Consider the following 20,919-nt stretch of genomic DNA (forward strand, 5'->3'; position numbering starts at 1 on the left):
TGCATCCAAGGTTCATATTGAGAAACTTCCAAATAAGCAGCAGAGCCAAGATGAAAACAGATCTTCTGACTCTCACCTCAGAGTTCTTCCTAAAACGCTAAGGGCCCTAGGACCCTGACCTCAATTAAAGAGCTTAAATCCTCGGAACTCATGTCCTGAGATGGGGGGGAGGTCAGAGAGATGCCAACAGACAGTAATGGGAAACGAGGTGGAATGCACCAGCAGCCAAGAGGGAAGGGTGTGAAGGAGGTGTGTGCAGCCAACTGTTGGTCCAGAGGGAGAAAAGAGGAGACGTGGGCTTGAAGGACAGAAACCAGCAAGGGAAAGAGAAGATGCATGGCAGGGCTTCTGGAACCAGCTCTGGGGAAGAGGTGGCATGGAGCTAGTTTGGCACCTTTATAATGATCCACCTCACACCAACATCCTAGAGCAAGTCAAAAGGCCTGGACCTAGCTGGGCAGCATCCATCTCGGAAGACACTGGGAGAGTGTCCTATTACATAATTTTCCCTGTTTCTTCACCTCAGATAGAACACCCATGATGAACCAAGTAAATGACCCCACCCAAATCTAGCTTGGAGAACTAGTGAGTTTATGGGGGATACTTACAGGAGCATGCGTGATCATCAGACACCTGCATTATCAAAGAGTCCCCCAAGCATGGACGACAAGTAACAAAAGCTGCACCCCTGGAGTTTCCTGCACAACTTCCAGGCAGCTCGCAGGGACAATCCTCTTTCGCACAACAGTTTGCTGCTTTATTACTTCAATGTGCAGCTTTGTGGGTCTTGTGAGTTTCATCAGCTTCCTAAACCAAGTAAATTGTGTGAGCCTTCTGAGTCCAGGAAGGAATGTTTCAATTGATGTCACATGTTCCATGTGGCCCTGGCAAGAGAAATTTCCAACAATGTAGGTACTTAAATTTCAGTTCTCCCCACCACCATGATCAGATGAGGAAACTGAGGCAGAGAGATGGCATCATTGCTAAGCAGAAGACAACCTTCTCCCTCCAGTGCTCATGCTGCTCCGGACTTTACTCTGCAATGTCTTTCTAAATAACAGTGCTATACACGGTGGTTTTTTGAGTTAATTAAAGTGTGCTCTTCTGAGAATGTTTTATACTGTGATGTCACTTAAGATCTTGTCAAAACTCAAAGATCTCAAATCTAGGGTTGAGGATTAGGTATCATGGGTGGTTCAGCCTATAAAGCTTCACTAGCTCATCTTTAGAAGAAAACAATAGAACGACATAACAGAAAGCCACTCGCAGAATAATAAAACTAGAACCATGGTTCTTACCAGGTTTTTAAAAAGCAGCTTAAAATAGACTACAGAGTCAAGAATAAGACCTCAAACTTTCAGCCCATTGGAAGAGAAAAAACAGAGCAGAGTTTGACATTGTTCTGGGCAAAGGTTTTAGGTTCTGCTGCTGTTTTTCGTTTGTTTTTCTTTTTTAAAAAAATAATATCTTAGAAGCATAGACAACAAAAAATAGGTATATGGGATTGTATCAAACTTAAAAGGCCTCTATACAGCAAGGGAACAATCACGAGGATAAAGAAACAACCTATAGAATGAAAAAAATATTTATAAATGATACATCTGTCAAGAGGTCAATACCCAGGATACATAAGCAGTTCAATCCCAGGTAAACAAATAACTTGGATGAAGGACTTAATTAGAATCTTAGGGAATGAAGGGATACAAAAGGCCAGCAGGATGTGAAAGGGACTCCACTAACCACCAGGGAAATGCAAACTAATCTCATAGGGTACCTTGCTAGTACAAACAGCTTACTGTTGAGCCGTAATAAAAACAGATACTGCACTTGACCTTCACCAAAAGGCTGAGAAGTGATCTTTGGCAGTGATATCAATTACTGCAGATGCACAGTTAAGAAAGAGGGCCATGAAGCCGGCCTGTTGGTACACCCCGTGATCCCAGCACTCGGGAAGCAGAGGCAGGTGGATCCCTGTAAAAGCCAGGACAGACTGGTCTACAAAGAGAGTTCCCAGGATATCCAGGGCTACACAGAAAAACTCTGTCAAAAGGAAGGAAAGACAGGAGGAAGGAAGGAAGGAAGGAAGGAAGGAAGGAAGGAAGGAAGGAAGGGACGGAGGAAGGGAGGGAGGGAGGAAGGAAGGGAGGAAGGAAGGGAAAAAAGAGAAAAGAAGAACATTGAAGGCTTCTGTAACAGCCCCTACCCCTACCCCAACTCCCACCCACAAAAAAGTAACAACCTAAACAGGAAGCCATCCAAGAAAACTCTTAAAAAGTGTGATAATGATGCTGAAATGTAGCTCTCCACAGTTGATGGTTTCTGGTGGGCGTGTGGGAGGGGAAGGATTCATCTCTATTTAAGGGGCAGGCCAGTGAGAGGTTGACCATGCTCCATTGAGTATAGAGATAACACAAATTGGACTTGGTTTTTGCTTGTTTGTTTGTCTGTCTGTTTGTTTGTTTGTTTGTCAGGGGCGAGGGAATCCCAAAGAGGGGACATGGAGGAACTGGGGAATGAGTATGATCAGAGTGCATGATGTGAAATTTCCAAAGGATCAATAAAAATATTGTTTAATAGAAATAAACAATAACTAGTATTGCAAGTATGTAGAAAGAAGAGAATTCTTGCACAGCAATGAAAACTGGTGTAACCATTAGAGACTATTTACAAAGACTCTTCAAAACACTGGAAGTTAGAGACCATATTCTACCTCGTGTGTGAGTGTGTGTGTGTGTGTGTGTGTGTGTGTGTGTGTGTGTGTGTAAATGTAATCACTGTATCAAATATAAACACTGTGTTGATTGCAACATCATTCACAACAGTCAAGTTGTGGACTCAACCTACATGTTCATCAAGAGCTGAATGGATCAACAGATATTGTGGAAATACATAGTGGCAACTACTTGGCCTTATAAAAAGAAGGAAATCTTATCTCTTGTAACCACACAGATCAGCTAAAGGACACTATATTAAACAAAATAAGTCGGGCAACAGTAAATGAAATGCAGCAGGCTCTCACTTCTACACAGGATCTGAAAAAGCTGAACACACAGAAGCAGATTATAGAACGGTGGTTAAGATGCTAACGGTACCAGTTTCCATTAAGCAGGATGAATTCTGGAAATCCATTATTCAAATGGTGACCATAGTTAATAATAATGTATTGCATACCTTAAAAAATTGCTGAGAGAGTAGATTTGAAATGTCACCATAAAAAATAAGGATGTGAGTTGATGGATATGTTAATTAGCTTGATTTAGCCAGTTTATAACAGAGATGAATCAAAATATCACATGTATACTGTAAATATGTACAATTATTCATTTGTTAATGAAAGATTGTAGTTCAGTGTAGATGGTATATAGTTTTTACATGAAGAGCATGAAAGGTCAGAAACAGCCTCGATCTTCTCTGTAGATGGAATGAAGCCCAAAGATATCAAATGACGGTGGCAGCCCTGGACATCTGTGGGAGGCCTGCAGAGGAAGGACGCTTCATGCCAAGATGGCAGTGTTAGTCTAGACGCCATTGGTCCTCACTGTAAGACTCTGACTCCAGACCCCTCTGAGGCGAAGCTGCACTTTCTGGGGGACTACTGTGTACAGATGTTCTAAGGACAGACTCCCAAGTTGTTTTCTGGACCCATATGCAACCTATTGATTGGAACCCGAGTCTTACATTACAAGTGATGTTTCCAACGCCAAAAGCACTGATTAAAAGCCCCCTGAGAGACTGGATAAGGTAACAACCAAATCTGAAGAGCAATTGAATTTCTCTGAAAACCATGACAATCTTATGAAGAAGTTCTGTTAGCTCCTTGATATTGAGGATTTGGGGAGGATCCATAAATCTTCCAAAGTGATAGATTTCCTTAAATCAAATGGATTCAAAGATTTTCCTTAAATCAAAAGGAATGGATTCCCTTCTCCCAGGTTCTTAAAGCTCTCCCTGAGCTGACATTAGCCCTTCACTCCAGAGTGTAGAGTTCACTTACCAGTCACCTGTCACTCCCAGGTGCATGGAAGGTGCTCCCTAGAGAAGCCCCTCCCTGCTGTTGATGAACCCCAAGTGGGTACTCATGTCCCCGTGAAGACGAAATCAGGGGAGTCCCACCCACAGAGCCTCTCAGCAATGCCTGTGCACATCTGTCAGACTGAAAGCCATATTTTTCAAGATTCACTAATGACATGTTGGTTTAAACAGCCAGAAGCTGCCCGCCGCCCCCCCCCCCCCCGCCAGTGTTTTCTGCCATTTCTTAAAGCTTAATTATGAAAGGCTCAAGAACGAGAAGAGGATGGAGGATGGAGGAGAGAGAGAGATTCCAGAGGCAGCAAGATGGACATATGAAGGAAACCAAAGGCATAAGAGGAAGGCTGGAAGAGAACTCCTTCAGTTGATAAGCACGTTCAGCAAACTGGCTGGGAACAAAATTAACTCAAAAAAATCAGTAGCCTTCCTATATACAAATGACAATCATACAGAGGAAGAAATTAGGAAATCTACACCCTTCACATTAGCCACAAGCAAGTTAAAATATCTAGGAGTAACTCTAACCAAACAAGTGAAAGACTTGTTTGAAAAAAACTTTAAGTCCCTAAAGAAAGAGATTGAAGGTGACTTGAGAAGATGGAGGGATCTCCCCTGTTCGTGGATCGGGAGAATCAACATAGTAAAAATGGCCATTTTACCAAAAGCAATTTACAGATTCAATGCAATCCCTATCAAAATACCTACACAATTTTTTAAAGACATTGAAAGGTCAATTCTCAACTTTATATGGAAAAACAAAAAACCCAGAATAGCTAAAACAATCTTATACAATAAAGGATCCTCAGGAGGAATCTCCATACCTGATCTCAAGCTGTACTATAGAGCAATAGTACTTAAAACAGCATGGTACTGGCACAGCAATAGGCTGGTTGATCAATGGAATCAAATTGAAGACCCAGATATGAATCCACACACATATAGTCACCTGATTTTCGACAAAGAAGCCACATCTATTCAATGGAAAAAGGACAGCATCTTCAACAAATGGTGCTGGTCTAACTGGATTTCTACATGTAGAAAAATGCAATTGGACCCATACTTGTCACCATGCACAAAACTCAAGTCCAAATGGATTAAAGACCTCAATATAAAACCAGAGACACTAAATCAGTTAGAAGAAAAAGTGGGGAAGACCCTGGAACACATCGGCACAGGAGACAACTCCCTGAACAGAACACCAACAGCCCAGGCCTTAAGGTCAACAATTAATAAATGGGACCTCATGAGGCTGAGAAGCTTTTGTAAGGCAGGAGACACTGTCAAAAAAACAAAGCGACAGCCTACAAACTGGGAAAAGATCTTCACCAACCCTGCATCTGACAAAGGTCTAATATCCAAACTTTATAAAGAACTCAAGAAATTAAATACCACCAAACCAAATAACCCAATTGAGAAATGGGGCTCAGAATTAAATAGAGAATTCTCAACAGAGGAATATCAAATGGCTGAGACACACTTAAAGAAATGCTCAACATCTCTAGTCATCAGAGAAATGCAAATGAAAACAACTCTGAGATTCCATCTTACACCCATCAGAATGGCTAAAATCAAACATTCAAGTGACAACACATGCTGGCGAGGATGTGGAGAGAGAGGAACACTCCTTCATTGCTGGTGGGAATGCAAACTAGTACAGCCACTTTGGAAATCTATCTGGTGCTATCTCAGAAAAATGGGAATAGGGCTTCCTCAAGACCCAGCTATTCCACTCCTAGGATTATACCCAGAAGATGCTCCAGCACACAACAAGAAAATTTGCTCAACCATGTTCATAGCAGCCTTATTCATAATCGCCAGAACATGGAAACAGCCTAAGTGCCCCTCAGTAGAAGAATGGATAAAGAAACTGTGGTATATATACACTATGGAATACTACTCAGCTATTAAAAACAAGGATTTTCCAAAATTTGTGGACAAATGGATTGAGCTAGAAATGATCATAATGAGTGAGCTAACCCAGAAGCAGAAAGACTCAAATGGTATATACTCACTTATTACCGGACACTAGCCCAAGGGACAGGTCCCATGAAAGTCTGCACCTACCAGGAAACGGGGATAGAGGTGAGGACATCCTATTGAGACTCAAGATGAGGAAAATATAGAGGATAGGCAAGTAGGGGGACCCAGAGGGTCCTAGAAACCTACAAGAAGAACATTATGATGGCTAGATCTGAGCCCAGGGGTTCTGCTTGATCTAAGGCACCAACCATGGACAAAACGGGCAGTCATCATCAAACCCCTACCCAGATCTAGCCAAGGGACAGAACATTCTCCACAGCTAAGTGAAGACTGGGGACTGACTTTCACAGGATCTCTGGTGCCCCATATTTGGCCATGTCCCTTTGTGGGGGAGGCCCAATGGCACTCGGAGGAAGGATAGCAGACTACCAAGAAAAGACTTGATACCCTAGCACCATATTCAGGGGGAGGAGGTCCCTCACAGCTACAGTCATAGGGAAGGGGGATTGGGGTGAAAGTGGGAGGGAGGGAGGAATGGGAGGATGCATGGGATGGGATAGAAAATGAGATGTAATAGGAATTATTTTTAATTTTCAATAAAAATGTGAAAGAAAAAAAAAGAAATAACATTAAAAAAAAAAAGAGGAAGGCTGGAAAGTCCTCAGATTGAGTGCTTTGACTGCTGCATTTATATAAATGTTAGTATTCTCGTGGCTCAGGGCCTTCATGCCTCAAACTTTTTCTAACTGTCTGGCTTACTTGAATTTTTAGGAGTGCCTTTCTAGCCCTGTTTCTATCACTATCTGTATGTCCCTGATCCAGTTTTTGGGGTGTTTCAGGACATAAGAACCTGGAAAAGTCAGGAGGTGGGGTCTGGACTCTGAGCCATACCTATAAGAATCAGCATGTCTTCCTTCAGAGACACCTAGAAACATCACAATTGTGACCAGGAATGGCATCTCTAACCCATCCTGAGGCTTACGAGGACAGCCAAGAAAGCTAGAATCTTTATGTGCCACCTCCTTGTTTTATGTCTCTATGGTAACCTCTGCAGATGTGTAACTCCTGACCTCTATACACACACACACACACACACACACACACACACACACACACATAAATACACATACACACATTCACCTACATAGATACACACACATACACACATACATACACACACTTATACACATACATATACAAACTTACACACATACACACATGCATACACACGCACATATACAAATACACACACAAATACATATACAAACATACACACATACAAATACACACGTACATACTCGTACATACACACACACACACACACACACACACACACACACACACACACACACCTTTTATCCATTTGTGGTTCTGGTAAGGTGAATGTTTAAGGATGAAGTCCAGTCTGTGGCATGGGGATGTTAATAATACAGGGGTGTATCTATCCCTAATTTGTCCCCTGTCTTTTGGCAGTAACATTTGATTGTATCTGAAGAAGAGCTTCATAGTTCTATAAAGAAAGGCAACTTTGAGCATGCAAAGCTTACAGCTTTTCAGGGTAAAAAGGAAAATTTATGCCAGAGGTGGTTTGGAAAAACAAAGCCTTCTCACATACCTTACGAGAACAAAGCACTTGCTCCATGCCCACAGCTTGAGATCTGTGGCGGGAAATCCTTGCACTTGATGATTCCATTTCCACCCAGAGCGGCACATCTTTCGCCCTGGATTCTTTCCAGCTTTGTCATTATCCTTGCAACCATTGTTAGCTAGGCATTGGTTTTGCTTAAAGCTGTGAAGCATCAAAGATACAGCCTCCAAGGCTGTCCCTGAGGGACCAGCACATCCCAATGGGCCTTATGGTAGAATGGTTATATTTTATTTCCATCAGATTATGAATCTTCCGAGATCCAAAAAGACCCCTCCACTACTGCTGTGATGGAAAAGCACCCCAAGATTCCATAGATTTCCCCTAGACAAGTGGAAACGTCATTAGCCGTCACCTGGAGAACTGTAGGCCCAGTGCTGAGCTAACAGGAGGATTTCATTCTGTGTTGCCTTTGATCTCATCCCCAACTATGAGAAGTTCCACTTTGCTGCAGGGCTATAACGAGCGTGTGGTGGCATCTGAGCCATGGGGGCAGCAGAGGGAGATGTGATCAGCAGACCCTGGACCCTAGCGGGGGCAGCAGAAGAAGACATGTTCAGACCCTGGGACCCTGGCTCTCTTACTCCTCAGGATACAGTGGGGAATCTTGGAATAGTTGTTGATTTCAGCCAAGTTCAAGCAAGGACATCCAGACAGGTGGCCCAAGGGTCAGGGTCTAGCGATTATAGCTTACTGTGTGTGACTTAAGACAAAAGCATGGCCACTGGTCAGGTTAGGAAAAGATACAGGTGGCTGACAGGCTACTGAAAAATGGAGGGATTTGGTATAGGGAGAAATATATGTACAAACACTCTTCCTATGGTCCATATAGTCCCAGAAGCAGTGTGAAAAGGAGACACGACACTTTAGCACCACCTCCAACTAGAAAGGAAGAAATAGAATCGTCTAATTCTCAGCTGTACAGATAGTTTAGTTGGGGGCCTGGTTGTAGAGCAAGAATATGTTACCAGGCATGGTGGTTAGGCAGGCCCAGGGCAGACATTAGACAAACAGCCTGGCAAAGTCTAATACAGAGGCAGGAAGCAGCCAGACTTTTCAGCCTGGCTCAGATGCACAGAGCTCCTTTTTACCATTCCAAACATTAAGCTGAAACTCCAGGCTCCTGGGTGGTGAGCGTCAGGCTACTTTATAACCTATGTCCCATCCAGGAAAGGCTGAGGTTGGGGGTCCACAGTGTGACCAAGGCTTTCAAGAACTTGGAGCCCACCTCACCTACAGAGTTTTCTATAGCAGGCTCAGAAATACGACCATCCGGGTGCAGTTGTGCAGCACAGCGCAGCAGGAGAGTTACTAAGTGATCATCCTTACCTAACAGCTTGATTATTACTTAGAGGAAAGGAGCAGGGGTCTTTTTCTAGGCATAAAGTCTAAGCTCTTGGTTCCTCACGTGTGTGACACAAACCGGGAAGGTCGGTGAGTGACTAGGAGCATCTAGCGCTGGAACACCTCTGAGGTCAGCTGGGCAGACGGCGGAACCAGGTGAACAGGCAACTCTATCAAGACTGTAAAAGCAGGAAAGCTGGATAAAACTAGCAATCCCATGTTTTGAAAGAAGATGCAATCCATCAGCTGGTGAAAAGAGAAAAAAAGGGGAAAGACCATTCTCAGTGGCTGTGGCATGAAAAACAGAAGAGATGACAGGGGACATCTTGGGATGCCTCCTCAAGGCCACCTGGAAGCACAGAGCCTCTGCCTTTCTCTCCTGTATCCATTATCCAATGCAGATTTTTTAATGTGCTTTGTACCCATTTCCCATTGTGTTATGCAAAGTGTAGCGCAGTCAGAGAAGGAAGGCTTCAGGATTTTCCAGACAGGAAAGGAGTGGAGAGATAGAACTTCATGGTAACATGAGAAAGAAAGCTTGGTGGGGGGGGGGGGGTTACACAGGGGGGGCGGGGCAAAGGGGCCCTTCATCTAGGGATCTGGTTTGCCTTCCCTAATGGCAGAGTCAGGAAACTTCGACACCGTTGATAAAGCCCAAATTGCCTATAGAGACCATGAACAGTTTTCTAGAGACATCAAAAAGAATAAACAAGCTGTGCTCATTTAGGGCCAAAATGATATAGATCTGAGATTTTAGCATTCCACTTTCATTCTTAAATCTAAACAACACCCTTCGTAAACACATATTATAACTTTACTTACAAAAATAAATTTCTTAATCTCTAAACCTTGTACATTATGATAAGCAATATAACTTAGAAAGTCATATACTGTCATATATATACATATGTATATGTATATATATATATAATTGTCTCATGAGAAGACAGACCTATTACAAAGACATTCAGGCACAACTCTTTTATAAGTCATATGTGAACATACACACACACATGCGCACAAATACACACACATCTACTTTATTCTTTTCCTAAGCACCTTTTTGGTTTTGATAAATTTTAACTCTGTTTCATACTGTCTTATCCCAAAATCCCTTTCGGCATAAAAAGCCCCAAACCCTGGGTTTGCCTAAGCAGAGATCTCTGCGAAGAACTCACTCCCTAGGTCTGGGGCAATGATAAGGAATCTCCCTCCGGTCCCTCCACCTCCTTACATGGCCATTGGACAGACAAGAGAGCAAGGGCCAAGGCAGAAGCTGACTGTTGTGAAAGCACAGAGTGAACTGTGCCTGACAAGCTCCGCCTTCCACAGCTCCAAGCAAGGAGCTCCCTGGAGGTGAGCTTCCATCTTCAGGATTACAGGAGAGCTATTCTCTCAGCTACCTGCAGCACTAAAGACATGGGTTTGTGGAACTTCTCCGGAAAGCTTAACAACCTCTTCCAGCCCCATCTGCCCACAAGCTATAGTGACTTCTGTCTTGTGACATTCCAGACCCCATAGTGTCCTGGAAGGGAATCCCAGGGAAGCACTTGAGGGTGTCTGTGTAATGACTGTGTGTGGCGAAGGAGGTGGAGAATGTTCTGGGTGAACAGCACACAAAACCACAGAGTCAATGAGAGGAAGCATCCAAGTATTAACATTATGGTTCAATGTAAAGTGATCCAACAACCTGCCTATAGTTGGATCACAAGGACTCTGACTTCACCAAGGGATTAATCGAATGATAGATTGGTTCATAATCAGTGGACTTACTGGAGGTGATAGGGCTTTACAGGCAGAATCTAATGTGTGGCCAAAGACATTCTTCTTTGTCCAATATGGCCCAGAGAAACCCAAATGTTGGACCCTCCTGGTATGAAGGAGAAACTGCGCACTAGGGACATGCCTTTGTAGCTACCCTAGCCTGGGCCCCTCCCTGACCACCTTTGATTCTTGACCACCCTAAGGTAGGCAAGCACTTCCGTTCCACTCTGCCCTCAGTTGTGCCCAGTGACCAAGTAGCCATGGACTAAGACCTCTGAAGCTCTGCATCCAAACAAACACCATTTCAGTTGACTGGATAAGGTATTGTGTCACAGCAGTTATAAAGTAACACGTGACCTTGAAGTTTGTTATTGATGCTTAAGTGAGTGGATCCCAGCGGCAGGGTGACTGAGAGTCTCACATGCTGGTGAGAAACCCCACCTTACCTGTCCCCTCACCCTTTCTGTACTGACTAAACTCTTCTGCACACCTCCAGTTTCTACTCTGGCCAAGGGATATACTTGTGAACAATCAGGATCACCTACCTTGAAAGAGCCCAGGGGCATGAGAAACAATGGCGTTCACATGTCTCAGTAAATCTCTCTTTAAATATGTGGTTCAGTGATGTTTAGCAGTTTTTTTAGGTGGTGTGACAATCATGCCAGTCAGCTTTCGAACACTGTCACACTTCTTTAAGTGTCTGCTTGCCCATTCACATGAACCCCAGAGGTCCACAAGGTGACTTTCTGTCTCTATTAACCTATCTTTTCTAGACATTTCATGGTGCTGGAATCATCCCTCGAACGTCAATTTGCTATCAACAGTGAGCCAAGTCAATGGAAGATATGGCAGAGCTACTAGGCCCAAAGGAATACTGAAAAAGGCTGGTGTCTGACTCAAGACACCCCTCTTTAGACACATGTGGCAGGTGTTCCAGCGGGGTGATGATGTCTGACAGAGACACCCCTCTTTAAACACATGTGGCAGGTATTCCAGCAGTGTGATGATGTCTGACAGAGACACCCCTCTTTAGACATATGTGGCAGGCGTTCCAGCGGGGTGATGTCTGACAGAGACACCCCTCTTTAAACACATGTGGCAGGTGTTCCAGCGGTGCAATGTTTCAGGTGTTTCCAGCTCTGGTTCCAGGGAAAGGGACTACAGTTCACCACAGCAACTGGTTTGGGGATAATGCAAGAGTCAAGTCACATTCCTTCTCACCAAGACATGACCAAGACAGTCAGGACCAAGGAGTCTGTGCTCTGGAGAGCTGGTCTCCACAATGTTCAGTCTCACAGGCTGAGGGGAGGAGCTTCAAGACCCAGAAGAAAGAGACAAGGCCGTTTTCTCTCTAAAGAGCCCAGTCTTCATATACCCAATGGCTGCTTATTGCCTGAAAATTGAGTACTGTTTCACTCTGGGAAACAATGGTGGTCCCTGGCCTAGAACCTGATCAAATGTATATTGTCATTAAGGACCTCAAAGATCAGCCAAATTCCTGATTAAGAAACACTGTACCCAAGTGGTTACAGTAACGAAAAGTAACCAAGATCTCCCACTCGGATAACGTGCCTCAGCATGAAGCATGTCAGGCCACAGCACAATGGAAGGAGCTCTAGAGAGCCAGTGGTTTGAGGCCTTGGCTCGGTGGTAGAGCACTTTAACAACTCAGTTCTACTTTGTCTAAATGTGCTTTTTTTTTTTTCCCAGAATTCTGGGCAGGATTGAGCTGTTGAGCTGATAATCCCTACTGCTTGTGTATTTTGTACTGTCAGACTGTTTGTTGCCTTCTGGTTCGCTGCCTTTTTTTCCCCCCAGAATATAGATTTTTGTAATTAAAGACACCAAAGAGGAAGGAAACAAGAACACAGTCCTTAGACTCCACTGACACAGGAAACCCAGGGCCTATCACAGCTCCCAGCCAGAAGAGAAGGTGCCAAGGCAAGCATTTGCTTCCCCTACACAGAAGCTACCAGGGCACAGCAGACTCGCAGCCCTCAGAGCAGTATGGTGGGGGGACACAGGGTTGAGGGATATCAGGGATTTCTTAAACCTTGTTGTGTGAGCCCAGCTGCTGTTTCTACCTGAAGAGTGGGGACCAAAGCTCCAGTCCTGTAGGTCTGGATTGAGGGTTGTATGTGGTGGCCTCTAGGAGCTGTGGTCCATGACTAGAACCTTACTGGCCTTCATTAGTGGCACCATTTCCTTCTCTGAAGGAGCCACAGGCTCAAGAGGTGGAGAGGTAGCAGAGAGCAGAGAATTCTGCACAACGTGGTACACCAATCTTGATGAGTTTGACTAACCCAACTACCATGTTTGTGTAAAGAGAAGGGCAGATTTAAGCAATGTGTCTTGTCTCTATGAAACAGGCAGGGGCGGGAGAAAACCAATTATATAAACAAGCAGGAACCACCTTGCTCAGCTCTTTCACGTGGCCACACTTGGGTTCTGGGGTTCAAATGCACACCTCCACTCTGGAAGTGTGATAAAAGCAAAGAGAATCTGGTGGTTAGCTGCCAAGATGGCTCCATCCAAGCAGAAGAACACAGTATCACCTTCCAAGAGCAAAGGATCTTCATGGCCAAGATGCCTAGCAGATACCAGGGACAGATGAAGGAACCACCCAGTAAGAGCTGGGCAGATGAGGAAGCTGAAGTCCAAGAAGCAGGCCGGGGGAAGCTGGTGAGATGGCTTCAGCTGGTAAATGCTTGTCACACAAGCCCAGGGGCCTGCATTTGCACCCCAGAACCCAAGTAAAGCAGCTGAGTGTGGCCACATAAAGAAGCTGAGCAAGGTCATCGTCCAGTGCTGAAGAGATGGGGACAGATGGCGTAGCTGAATTCACAAGTACTAGGTCAACTAATGGAGCACCCTGCCTCCAAAACACATGAGGAAACAATGAGAAAAGACACATGAAATCCAACTCTGGCCTCTACACACACACACACACACACACACACACACTCATGCATGCATGAGCACACGCACGCACGCGCGCACACACACACACACACAGTTACACACAGACACACACAAAAAAAGAGAAGTAAAGGATTCTAGAACACTATAAACACAAAGTAGGGGTGTTCTATGTCTTGAGGAGTCCTCTGCCTTGAGGGGAACTCACTGCCATCTCTTGTAATGTGCAAAAGGCCTTTCTCTAAAACCCCTGCAAGGAGGGTTCAGAGTCAGAAGCACCCATGAAAAAGAGGAAGACGGCATCTATAGTGTCTTCATCACATAGTTTCCCCTCTCAAGACTGAGGTGCTCTGCACACAATTCAAATGAAATACAAGGAAATAGCCATTGCTTAGCCCCAGAGGCTTTCAAAGGTGACATCACCACTGTCTCTGCCGTCCTCTAGGCTACTATTTGCAGCTCTCAAAACCTGAAGGACAAACATCTGAAGGGATCTGCCATGTAAAATACGCCCACCTGAGCCCAGCTCTAAATGAGGCCTGGCCTGCCCTAAGGGGCAGGGATGCTGGAAGATGCCATGGGCTGAGTTGGTACCTTCCGAGATGCAGGGGTGGGGAGTACATGCATGCCTATTTATGTGTGTGTTCACATGCACATGGATGCCAGGGGTTGACAGTGAGGTTTGTTTTCCTGCCACTCTCCACCTTATTTCTGGGTGTGGTCTTGTCAGTTTACCTAGGTTGGCTGGCCAATGAGCCCCAGGGACCCTGCTCCTGTCTCTGCCCTCCTAGGGCTGGAGGTACAGACGAGGGATGCAGCACCTGGCTTTATGTACGGTTGGTGATCCAAACTCAGGTCCTGGTGCTTGCAGGGCAGATACTTTGCCTACAGAGGCTTCTCCCAAACCCCCAAAGCTGGGTTTAAACCCAGGCTCTGCCACTTATATAAATGACCTCAATGCCTCTGTGCATCTATTTGCTGTTCTAAAAAATGAGACAGGTAACAGCTGCTCCATCACAGGGTTGTTATGAGAATTAAACAGCATAGTTCCTGCAGAGTACATTGTTAAGTACCTGCCACATTGTAAGTGCAACAGAAATTGGTTCTTCCCATCAGTATTAATGCATGCAAACATAAATATCTGCCATGCACTATGCTGGGAGTTCGGGCTGAGTAACCTGGCGTGCTGGGACCAAAGCGGGTTTGGGGGAAAATAGACATCTGTACTACAGTTCTATATAGAGGGACTTCCCTTGGACCTCAGCAGTTAAATAATGGCGCAGAGACTGATTAATATTTATAAAAAAGCTTAGGCCTTAGCTGGGCAGACTCTCAGCTGCTCTAAACTTCTCCTGGCTATCTTGCCACAACCCTCCACGTGGCCAGCGCTGCCTCTTTGCTGATGCTCACGTCTGTCCACCTCCTGCCCTGCCAGTGGATTTTCCCCACATCTGATTCTTCTCTCAGGGACCCTCTTTCAGGCGGTAAGCCCTGCCTTCCCTTTCCTGGCTAGCTTTTTTAAGCCAATCAACAGATAAAGAAAGTGAATGTTTATAAAATATGACGCAGGCGATAATCCATAAGAATAACAATGCCTACGCCTGGCCAGTGCGCAGCTCTCGGATAGTACAGCAATCAACATCTGAATGTAGGGACAACCTTCACCCTGCTGACAGAAAGCATCTTGTGGAAAGAAACGGTACAATCCGTCATGGCAGGAAGCTCATGGCAGTGGGAGTGCCAGGCATCGGTCAGGAAGCAACTCGTAATCACCTTGCTTTCCCTTATTACCCACCCTAAAGCCCCAGCCTATGGAACAGTGCCATCCACGCTTAATTAACCTAATCCAGGAACTCCTATGCAGCCATGCCAGGATTCTAGATGCTATCAAGACGGCACTCAGTGTCACCAATCACACCTACAGTCCCTGAGTCTCAGGACAGCCATGCCAAGGGACCAGGGCTCTGATGGCACCATGCCCAAAGCTGTGAGAGCCAGCACTGCTGTTGGACAGGCAGAGAACACCACCTTCAAGCTAGCCTTGGAGGACGGGCAAGAGTCTGGCAGGCAGTCAAGGGAGGGGAACAAGTCTGAACAAAGGGAAGCCTGTGTGCAAGGCCAGAAACGCCGAGGAGTGTGGCCCGGCAGGAGCACAGTGGGGTGTGAAAGAAGTGCAAGCAGAGTTTGGAGAGCCAGTTCAGGAAGAAGAAGATCAGACGTGGGAAGCTGAGAGTGAGGGGACCCCAAGGCCTAGCAAAGACAGTGCCGTGGTTACAACACCAATCTCTGCGAAGATGGATGAGAGAGATGATGGTGCAATGTGTGACTAGAACATCAGGCAGATGATGGTGGACCCACAGGCTGAGGTGGAATCTCAGGGCAGGAAGACTAGATGGGTTTGTGAATTTTGAGCAGTCTCTGATACATGTTGAATTTGGCAGGCGTGGGATCACCAGCCAGGATTCATGGGTCCACAGATAAAACTCTATGCAGTCTGAGCTCAGCGTGAGCTGTAGGACCGCGGTGGCCTCTGTGCGCATCCCTTTCCTTCCTGAGTACGCATGACCACTTGGCAAGTCAGTGCAGTTGCTAGAGTTATGAGACATAGAGGGCACCCCTTGGGCTGAGGAGACGGCTCAGTTGGTAAAATGCTTGTCTTGCACGAATGAGGACCTGAGTTTCGTGCAGAACCCATGTACCAGGTGTGGGAGTACACACGATCCTCACGATGGAGGAGAGACAAGCGGACCCCTGGAGCCTGCTGGCTAGCCAGCCTAGACTAACCAGTGAGGTCCAGGCCAGGGAGAGGTCTTGTCTCAAAGAAACAAAGGAGACAGCTCCTAAGGAACAATATGGGACGTTGTCTGGCCTCCACACACAAGCACATCCATGTATACACACAAGCATATATACACATCTGTATACACACATAAATACATTCATGTGCACAAGCATATCCACATACACACACGAGCATACCCATGTACAGACACACATACACACACACAGAGGCTTCACCTTTTTTAACCTACTTTATTTGGGGTTCTTTAAATGCTTATACCTCCCTTCCAACCCACCTACCCTAGATAGGAGAGAAAGGAGGTTTATAGGAACAGGAGAAGTAGACCTTGTTGGATTCAGTTCCTGGGAGCGATTCCCCTGGTGTAGTCGGCAGGATTTCAGCAGACCAGCAATTCCACCAAAGTTGCTGCTGGAACCTGGAACCCAGCCAGAGCCTGGAGCCCGAAGCATTCACTGGAACAGTCTCTCTAGGAGCGTCTCGAAGTGGAGCCATAAACAGCCAAACAATACCAAGACCCAAAAAGCCCCAGCTTCTTGTTTTGGATGTGTGTGTGTGTGTGTGTGTGTGTGTGTGTGTGTGTGTGTGTGTGTGTGTACTTTTTATCTTCTCAGAGTCTTACTAGGATGTGTTTCAATTGGCAAAACCCAAGCCCCTCCAGCCCCCCATGAAGTGGTTTGACTTCTAAGTGAATAAACATCACCTGCTCTCTCACAAGTCTGTTCCCCACCCCACACTTGGGATCAAAACAAAAACATGTTTATATCCACTACACCCATGTACATACACACACAAGCATATCCATGTGCATACACACAATCACACCCATGTACACACACAAGCATATCCATGTACACACACACAAACCCATCCAGCTACACACACATACACAGAGGGGAAAGTAGAGGCTCTCCTTGAGACAGAAGCAGTGAAATATGCCTATTATCCCAGCTACTGAGAAGGCTGAAGAAGGAGGATTGCAAGTTCAAGACCAGCTTGAGCAATACAGTGTGAGCTCAGTAGGTGAAGTAATCACTACTCAATCCCAAGGTCAGATCTCCAGCTCCCACATAAGAAGACAGATGTGGTGAGGATGCCTGTAATCCTAGGGCTGGTAGGTGGAGACAGGTGGATGGCTGGGGCTGGTTGATCAGTTAACCTGCCTGAATTGGTGAACTCCAGGTTCAGTGCAGATCTACTGAGATAAAAATACTCACCACTGACCTCCGGTTCCCATGCACACACACACACACACACACACACACACACACACACACACACACACGCATGTGAATTGCACACACACCACACACAAACATGTGCAGAAGCACACAAAGAGATGTCTGTATGCTTTATACTTTGTATGTTCGTCCATTACATTTGGACATTGTATATCCTTGTATATATTGTTCACTGTCTGTCCTCGTGTGCTCTATTTCTCAGATGCAGGGAGAGCTGGATCAGTTATTGCTCTTGGGTTAATTGTCCTGACATGGCTCCCACCCCCTCCCTTCCTCATTTTTTCCAATGTTCACAAAAATCTGTCTTCCTTTCATCTCCTCCTGCTTCTCCTCTGCTGCTCTTGGTGAATGCTCGATGAGTCTCAGCTTAGCAAGCAGGCTCAACCCTGCCCTTAAGAGGCAGCCTTAGCTTTTATCTTCCTCTGTGGGTTTGGGCTTGCAAGAATCAAAGCAACATTAGCACGATTTGTTTGGATTAGCATGAAGACTTCTAATCCGCTCCTTTGCAATATTCCATATTTTAATAACTTTAATAATTACTGCTGCTTTTTTCTAATTAAGAGCTTAGAGATGGAGACCTTGGAGAGGGGCCGGAAACAGTGGCGTTTGCTATCGAGGAGACATGGAAGCAATGTTTGTATAGCAGAATCAATATTCAGAGAGGTCTGCAAAGCACGCAGATTTCAGCTCTGCAGCGTTTACTATGACCACACTATGAACGAGACCGGGATGCCGGAGATTATAGAATGGCAGGAGATTTCTCCGTCCTGTTTTGGACCCAGCCCAAATGCCTGCAGCTGCATCCCAAAAAGAGCATAAACCCTATAATACTACTGTCTTGTGTGGGGGTGGGGGTGGGGGGTGTGGACAGTCTACGGAGTCTAGGGCAATGTCTCAGCAGCCCACCTGAACTTCGCTCCAGCTTCATGGAGAGGCACTGAGGGCTAGGCAGGAGTCCTTTCTGGGCAGCTGCTATCAAACCACAAAGGTAGGTCAAGTCCATGGTGCCCAGAGCTGCTGTGCTGGTGCTAAAGCACATCCTCCGCACAGCTGAAGCCCAGGGCTACTGGCTTAACTCTTCATTCTCCCACAGTGTGTGGGCATGGAGGCCACGACGAAGGTCTGTAGCACCCTTTGAGCGTGGAGTGGGCCCGAGACAGCCCGAGGACTATCCAGGCGTGCAAGTGTGTCAGGCTTGAGCTTTGCCCAAAAAGGGACCTTCTGGTCGGCATTCAGCCAAACCCAAACCTGAATCTTGCACAGAGTACTGGGCCTCCACTCCCACAGATTCAGCTAGCCTCACCCAGAACACTAGTGTTCCACAGCCATCCCATGCCGTGCATCTACAGATTCAGCCAGCCACGGATTAAAAATATTCAGGGAACATTTTCGTTTCTGTACTAACCATGCACAGACTTTTTTTTCTTCCTTGTCTTTATCCCTAATAATACAGGAAAGCAGCTATTTACAACAAACAGCCTTTTATGCTGTTTACCCTGCAGTGGGTCTTACACAAAACCTAGAGGAGACTTAAACCAGGCACAGGAAGACTGTGTAGCTTCCTGCAGCTACTCCACTGTTTTGCACGAGTGACTGGAGCATCTGTGGGTTCTGTTAGCCAAGAAGAGGTCCTGGACTTGGCCCTTCCTGGACCCCAAGGAACAACTGTATGCCTTTGTGTGTGGAGCCAAGCACAGGCACGAATTGGTGTGGACGGGTTCTGGGGCCCTTCACTCCTAGAGGAGGGGCTTCGTCTTGCTAAGGGAGGCCCTCTAAAGGCTTCAAGCTCTCTGCATGTTAGTCTCAGGAATCAGGGGTGGCTTTCTGAATCTTGTCACTGAAGCACAGAGGAAAATGCACAAACTCCATCTCAAGTGGGCCACCGTCTGGTAGGGACTTGGAATCCCAGAGATATTTTGATTCTATCTCTACCTCAGAGGAATCCAACATGGCTGATAACACTGTCAGGAAGCAGAGCGGGCTCCAAAACCCCTCATTACTTCTGACAATCTGGGTAGAATTTCATAGAGGATGTATTCAATGGGGACTCCGAGGAAAAGAAAGATCTGGTAGATGAATATGAGGGGAAATGGCCTTATGGCAGAGAAGCAGATCAAACCAGCCAGGGGAGCTTGAAAATTCAAGTCCTATTTAGGAAATAGAGATTCAGTACCGATAAGTGCGGTGTGCACACAGGGCCACACAGCACACGGTCTGTCTGCATATAATGATGGCGCCCAACCACAGAGCCTTGAGTGAGCTAGTAAGGAGTTGGGCCTTTTTTCTGCAGGGGATGGAAAACCAGCTCGGCAGGTCTCTAAAGAGAGGAGTGGTCCAGGCCTCCCTCTTACAAGTGAGCTGAGGGAGGATCAGTGCTTAACCACAGGAAGGATGAAGAAAGAAACAACAGGCCACCAGCTTGCAAGCTAATGCGGCCGAGAAGAAAATGGGAAACAAAACAGGGGCGAAAGCAGCAGTGGGCACAAAGAGCAATGGTGCAGAGAGAGTCAGGGAGTCCCTGCAACTGCCTGGCTGAGGTACCATTATCTGGATCTGTTTGATCCTACTTGGCTGTATCTCAAAAGCAGGAACCATGTCACAGTCATCTCTGTCCTTTTGATGCTTTACCTGATGTTCACCTGTCACTCAAGTAGTTCTCCCTGAATAGAAATAGAATATCTCTCCCTCCCCCCCCCTCTCTCTCCTGTGTGTGTGTGTGTGTGTGTGTGTGTGTGTGTGTGTGTGTGTGTGCCAGTACCAGAGGCCATGTGAAAGCCAGAGGACAACCTCTGCTGCCACTCCTTAGACACATTCCATCTTTGTTTTTTGAGACAAGGCCTCACTGGCCTAGAGCGCATGGAATGGGTTAGGCTAGGTGGCCAAGGGCCTGGAGAGACACAGCATACCTGTGTCTACCTTCCCAGCACGTGCCCTCTACACCGCTTATTTTTGGCAGGTTCTTGGGATTGAACTCAGGTCCTCATGCTTCCGAAAGAAGTACCTTACCAACTGAGCCAGCTCCTCAGAAGCAAGAGCTGACATTTTCCCACCAGACCTGGAGTTACAGGCAGCGGGAGCCTGTGATGGGCGCTGGGTCTTCTGGAAGACACAGGAAGCACTCTTAACTGCTGAGACATCTCTCCAGCACCCCCATGTGAGAGTAGAAATCTTCACAGGGTGGCCTTAAGTGGGCTTCA

At 46.1% G+C, this 20,919-nt stretch overlaps 1 long non-coding RNA gene across 1 annotated transcript in view; it reads right to left on the minus strand.

Moving 5' to 3' along the window:
- Positions 1-636: 636 nt before the first annotated feature.
- The window catches only part of LOC311592515, a 51,487-nt gene continuing 31,204 nt past the window's right edge, over positions 637-20,919 (minus strand). The window contains exon 3 of the long non-coding RNA XR_014777433.1: positions 637-884. This is a non-coding gene — a long non-coding RNA (uncharacterized lncRNA). The remainder of the gene's footprint in view (positions 885-20,919) is intronic.

The sequence above is a fragment of the Acomys minous genome, assembly GCF_964271855.1.
Source record: "Acomys minous genome assembly, chromosome: 2".
Taxonomy (NCBI): domain Eukaryota; kingdom Metazoa; phylum Chordata; class Mammalia; order Rodentia; family Muridae; genus Acomys; species Acomys minous.